Source organism: Ananas comosus, linkage group 17, assembly GCF_001540865.1.
Source record: "Ananas comosus cultivar F153 linkage group 17, ASM154086v1, whole genome shotgun sequence".
Taxonomy (NCBI): domain Eukaryota; kingdom Viridiplantae; phylum Streptophyta; class Magnoliopsida; order Poales; family Bromeliaceae; genus Ananas; species Ananas comosus.
Genome location: NC_033637.1, coordinates 7,751,429 through 7,758,210, shown reverse-complemented (window position 1 = coordinate 7,758,210; position 6,782 = coordinate 7,751,429). Strand labels below are relative to the sequence as shown.

The following is a 6,782-nucleotide window of genomic DNA, read 5'->3' as shown; positions in this document are numbered from 1 at the left end:
GTGAACCGGCTCTGATACAAATGTAACGACCAGCCCACTAGCAATAATACTCGTTGGGCCCAACCAAAGCCCAAAATGCTTAAGCTCAGTTATTATTACTAGTGTCTAAGTCTCTTATAATCCAATGATAACCCCATTCCTATCCGATGTGGGACTATTGGGGACAACCCCATTCCTATCCGATGTGGGACTATTGGGGACACCCCATTCCCATCCGATGTGGGACTATTGGGGTTCACATATGTGTAATATATAATATATAGAGAAGAAAATGAAGGAGAAGAAGAATGATGAGAGAGAGAGAAGAGAGAAAGAGAGAACCCGCGATTGCTATGCTATCGAGCACAAACCACTACAAAAATTTACAATTGGTGGCATATATAAAGTTTGCTATATGTGCAAGAAATGCATCTAGATCTTTTAGCAATATTTAAAGTTTAGTGTTGTTTATGCCCATATTGCTGAATCATTTAGCAACATATAGAAAAATTGTTGCTAGTTTTGAGTAATTAGCAACACTTAATAAATGTTGCTATAGATAAATTTCATATGACATTTTCAAAATAATTATATATGTATTATAATTAATTATGCATTAATAAATCCTCCTAATTTAATTTAAAATTTATTATATAATTGATAATTATAGTATTTAAATTAATTTAATTAAATTATTATTAATTTTTGATCAAGTTTATTAATCACAATGTATAAAACTCATTCACACCAAATAAGAAAACAATTCAAATGATAGATATCAATCAAAATTCTAATTCATAAATATAATGCAATTATTTGAAGAACAATATCTATAAAATGATATCCAAAACCATTAGGTATCCAAAAACATCACAAAACTGTTTGATACATTAAATATCCAAAAATATTACAAATGTTTTAATACAAAAGGTATCTAACAAAATGATATATAGTAGTATAAATACTATCATAACAAAATGAAAGCTTAAATTGCTTCACGAACATTTCTTCAATTTGAACTTCTCATGTGCATTCAGCTTTACTTGCGCTTAACCTGTACAAAAGAGTATACAAAATTAAAATTTGATTTGCAAAGTTATAAAATATAGTAAGAAAATTTAAAAGAAAAATTAGTATTTTGTGCATACATAGGTATATGGCCAAGCCACCGTTACACCTACGGCATCTCCAATGGTCAAATAATTTCCATAAGGTCTTAATAATGGCTCATTGTGAAGTATTGCTACGTCTATTTGAACCTCCCAATATTGTGGTCCTAACTCGACTCCTCCAACTTTCGTCATGGGATCCTTACTTAATATGTAACCTCGTGCCACGTTACCATGAGGTTTTTTTAAACTTTTCAAGTATACTTCATTTCCACCCTTCAATCAACAAAGAAACAAATCAAATATTTCATATGTTTTGATAAAAGAAATATATAAAAACAACAAAAAGAGCAATAATGAAAAAATCTAGAAGATAACCTGAGCATCTGATGGGATAAGAAAATTCTTCACAATATCTTTAGCTCGATGTGCCTGTAACAAAATTGTCTAATATAGTTAGTCAACATTATGTTTGAATATTATAAATATGCAAGTTTATTTTCTTAGTTATGCTACTTTCTTTCTTTACTATTGCTTTAGACTTGAAAATGTCATCTTTAGATATATTGTAGTTATTGGAACTACATGGTTGCAAATGCTAGTCGAATCGGCAAAATTAGATAAATATACAAGCATTTTTAAGTTGCATTTGAGACGAAATTTCTAATTACACTTGACAAAAAGAGTCTTAAGAGACATAATATATAAAAGAGATATCATTTTGAACTAAATTAAAAAGAGAGAGTATGAACAGAAAGAGAATACAAATATTGATATAAAAATTTTTACTAATATCACAAAGTATACAACATAATTAGGATAAAAGAACTACCTGTGGTCACTACAACAAATATGGTTTGTTCTAGCGGTTTTTTAGCCAGCAGTTAAGCTAACTGCTGCTAAAACTATATTATACCAGTGTTTTTTATTTTTTCAGTAACATTTAGTAAACCGCTGGTATAGTTGTTACTAATTTTTAACTATATAAATAATATTGGGCCCTATTTTATTAGCTTATTTTATCAATTGGGTCAATACTTGGGCCAACATTAAGTTTGAAAAGCAAGGGACCTCCATCTGATCCTAGTCTTGATCACGAGAGCATTGGGCCCAATTGTTGGTAGGAGTTACACACTAATTAATTAGATTCTGAGCTCTTTCTCTCTCTCTCTCTCTACCAATATATAGGAAGCATATACAATCAAATTATAAAATTCAAAAGAAACGACCGTTCTCTACCTTTCCTTTTTCTTTTTTTCAAATCCGAGCTTCGAGCTCCATCTCCACGCACCGTGAGCTTCGAGCTCGATCGATCTCCATCTCTGAGCTCTTCATCTCTCTCTCTCTTTCTCTCTCTCTCTCCCTCTCTCTCTCCATCATCTACTCCCTCCGATTCGATCAGATCCGATCCAAACCCTAATATCCACCTCCTCTAATCCCTCCGATCTGATCGAATCCAAGCCCTAATTCTCAGATCCTATCCATGGCGTCCCTCTCCTCCCTTCCGCCGCTCCCCTCCGCGCGGCGGCGCTCCGCCGCTCTAGCCGCCCCGCCCCGATCGCCGCCACGGCGAATCCGTTGCCGTCGCCGTCGCCGGAGCCGAGGAGGCGATCTTCGTGTGGTCGCCGCTGTTTCGGCCGATCGTCGGCGACGTGGCCGGAGGAGGCGGCGGTGCTGCGGCGACGGCGCTGCGGCGGCGGCGGAGGAGGTGGCGGCGGAGGAGGTGGCGGCGGAGAGGGAGAGGGGGAGGTTGACGGCGGAGAAGGCGAGGGTTCTGAGGAGTGAGACGGGTGCTGCTCTTCCGCGTCGGCCGCGCCACGTGGCACTGGCTCCTACGCTGCCCGCTCCTCCGCGATAAGTGGAGCTGCGGCTTCCGCTGGTTCTCCTTTGCCCCCGACCTCTACGCCCTCGTTTAAGGTTTAATTCAATTCATTTTATTATTAACTTCAAACATTATCATCATCATCATCATTATTTTTGTTGTTGTTGTTGCGATTACATGTTTCTATGATCGTGTGAGTATACATTTGCATTAGCTTAATATATTTATTTCTTGCTTTTGATATGTGATATTTTTATTTTTTAATTTTTGTATATATTAAAGCAGAAGTTAGTTCATTGTGGTGTGGAGCTCCGAGCTCTTAGTGAGGAGGGCTCTGTCACTCTGTGTGAATTGCTAGATAATGATTTATGCGAATCTCAAAGCGAATAAAATGTGATCTGACGGTCCACTGCCATCCTCCTTAAGTAGAAGTTCTCTAATGAAGTTTTGTTCAATGGCTTGCTCAATCTTATCAATTTTATTTCTAGAAAGGAAGATTGTTTGTTATTCATTTTAAACCTTAGATTCCTTTGAGTGAACCAAATTTAGTTGTTGGAAGAGCCTTTGTGGTTCACGAGCTTGAGGATGATCTCGGGAAAAGCATACATCTGTTTTAATTACATAGTTCACATTGTCCATTTTTATTGAGTTCTTATTTGAAGTTTTGTTCTTTGGACGCCTCTTGTCACAGGGGGCCATGAGCTTAGCCTTACGACTGGAAATGCTGGTGGACGATTGGCCTGTGGTATGCTATCTTAGCAACCTCTTTTTGTTGAAATTGATTGTTTTTTATTTTCACTTATATGTCTCTGCCAAAATAGTTCCTTATTTCTAACTTTTCTTTTACATGTATAAAACTACTATAATTATGAAAAATTTCAAGAAGCACGGGTAGTGGCATAATTAAAAGTGAGACAATGGCCTTAGGATTGTGGTAAATATAACTCGGATGTGGCAATTCGAATGAGAGTGGGAGTGTGTTTCTTGGAATAGGATTTAACTAATCGGTGCTTTTGAAAATGATGCCTTGTCATGGCTTAAGAGTATACAATACATTAGGTGCAATAATGATATAATAAATGAACTGTTTATTTACATTTTGAAAGGGAATGCTAAACTTGATGACCACTCTCTTATTCCTGAAGAGAAGAAAAGAGCAAAAAGTTTCCGTGAAGGCTCTTTTATGTACTTGAAGTCGATAACCAAACTTTTTTTTTTTTTGTGTGCTGAAGAATAATATGGAGCTATCCCCATGTAATGCACTTAAAACAAAATTGGTAAAGCGTAGTGAAAAATCTACATAGGCACAGAAGTAAAACAAACCTATACAGAGGGAGTTGTGTAGTTTTAGGAACCAGTGGGAGGAGTCATGAGACCACCGAGATCAGAGATAAAAAATAGTTTGACCAAAATTCTTCTCCTTCGCTCGTCTCTTTTGAATGTGTTTTATTGCTTTTGATCCACACTAACATGCAATGCATGATGCTGTGTTTTACGATGACCATCTAATAATGTTTGAAAGTTTTGATCTTACCCCCTTTTTTTTTTTGGATAGATGTGTTTGGAATTTTTGAATTTTATTCTCTGGTGTTATATGATATAATTTGAAATATTTTGGAGCAAAACAAAGTTCTGAATGATTTTTTGAAAATAATTTGAAATATTTCTCAATGATTACTTAATATAATTTGAAATATTAAGTAAGGTGGAATATTGTTTGATGTTTCAATAGTTATATTTGAATCTTAGTTGAATGGTAAGTATTTGTAACATACCGAACTTCTAAAAGTTTTAAGTTACGGTGTACATTTGGTTGAAAAGCCATTTGAATGGTCCCGGTGGAGTTCGGTAAAGTTCTGGAGCAATCGGGCGTTTCGGTGCGCGTAGGTGCGAAAACGGAACCCGAAAGGCTATGTTGGACCATGGACTAAATCCAGCATTAGCGTGGATGAAAAGATGATGAAAACATGCTTGAAAACATATTTGGAGAGTTTCGGTTCGATTTGAAACGAATCGGATGTCAAACGAGCGAAAACGAGCGAAAACGGAGCGAAAACGGTGAAAATGCTGAAAAATTGGCTAAGTCCTGAAAAAAGAGCTGTGTACCGGTGACAGGATTTCGTGTACCGGTACGCAGTGTAAAATCCGAGAAGATGGCCCTCGGGTTTGGCTGTTGCGCGAGTCGTGTACCGGTGACACCAGCCCGTGTACCGGTACGCGGGGGACCCGACAGCACAATGAAGTCTACTGCAAATAAAAATAGTTGGGGGGCTTATTTGCAATTGTGGCACACTCCATATGTTCCCAAACACCCCTTCACAGCAGCAAACACCTCTCTCCCTTATTTCTTCTCCCCTTCTCTCTCTAAAAGCTCTCCACCAAAGCTTAAAGAGAAGAAGAAGAAGGTCTTGAAGGTGGATTTTGAGGGTTTTGGAGGATCAAGAAGCTCTCCTTCATGGTGGACTTGGAAGAGCTTAGGCTAAGGTAAGTTATTTCGCAAGAATACTTCTAGGGTTTAGATTTATATCCTAAGATTTAGTGTTTTGGACTTCTTGTAAGACTAGAACCTCTCTAGAGGCTTGTGCTCCATGAAAATCTATGGAAGCTTAGGGCGCTCTCATGGTGATCACCTAGGTTTGTGTTAGATGCCATAGGGTTGGTCCAATTAGGTTGGAGATGATATTAGAGAGTTTCTTGGGTGGTTCTACGCTTGATTATGCTTAGCAACAAGATCAATCCCAAGAAATCTCATTATGCATTGTTAGGGCACCAAATTTGGGGCTTTTGCCTCCGGGTGTTTCCGAGGTAAATTAACATTGTAGAAATCTAATTGGGGGTATAACGAACGCGTTGGTGCGCTCGGTTCGACAATCCAACGGAGTGTACGTGAAGTTATTGACGAAACGGTCTTGTTTGTGTACAGATAGCCGCAGCACGCGGGATAGACGCCCAAAATCATTAAAATGGATCTGGAGCATCGTGGTAACGGGAATAAACTCCGAACAGACGGATCGCGGATTGGTGGCCGTTCGGGTGGTCGCACAGAGTTCGGGCCAAACCGGGTCACGGGTGCCGCGGAGGCCGATTGCAAGTGACTACAAGCGATCGGAACGCGAGTTAAGGTGGGTTGTGCTTACCGAAGCGACTAGGTCGCCTTTATGTCTAAGCAAATTAAGAATTCATGTTGATGCATATGAATGTAAATGAAGCATGAAAATGATGCATGTTAATGTAAATGCCAAGTAGAAATGCGTAATGATATGATGCAAGTTACATAATGCTAAATGAATGTATGAGTTAATTGTTACATGAATGCATAAATAATGTTTATAGTAATATATATGTTAGAGGTAATATGCATGTTGATAAATTATGGAACATGTTGGATGGCATATGGATGGTTGGCTATATATGTAGACATATTGTGGAATATGATGAATGAGTGCATGTTGATTTATTGTAGAATATACTAGATGAATGTATATTGACATATTGTGGATTATGTTAAATGACACATGCATGTTGAACTTGGGTCGATAAACTCTAGGTGAATTAGAGAACTCGACATTGAAAAATAATGACATATGAACTATGATATGTGACGTGGACAATCTATATATATTAGATCGAGTGGCATATGATTAGTATAGTGGAAACACTTATGGCATGTTGAACACTTAGAAAACAAGTGTGGCATGAGTCCAAGAATATAGTAGTGTATATGACACAAGTGATAGTAAAGAATGTAAAGAAAGGAATGATGGAAATATTATGACATTTCAACCCTAGAGTTGAGGTCATTTGAGCATAGTCTTCCTAAAGTTAAGGAATGGATTGAACTGACATCCTCAAGATTTTGGATTTGATCATTT

At 37.6% G+C, this 6,782-nt stretch overlaps 1 long non-coding RNA gene across 2 annotated transcripts; it reads left to right on the top strand.

Moving 5' to 3' along the window:
• LOC109723199 lies at positions 2,327 to 6,217 on the top strand. Of its 2 annotated transcripts, none has more exons than XR_002219636.1 (3): positions 2,327 to 3,005; positions 3,602 to 3,655; positions 5,834 to 6,217. It is a non-coding gene; the product is annotated as an uncharacterized LOC109723199 (long non-coding RNA). The 2 variants fall into 2 exon arrangements; XR_002219637.1 differs by lacking the exon at positions 5,834 to 6,217 and adding an exon at positions 4,732 to 4,895.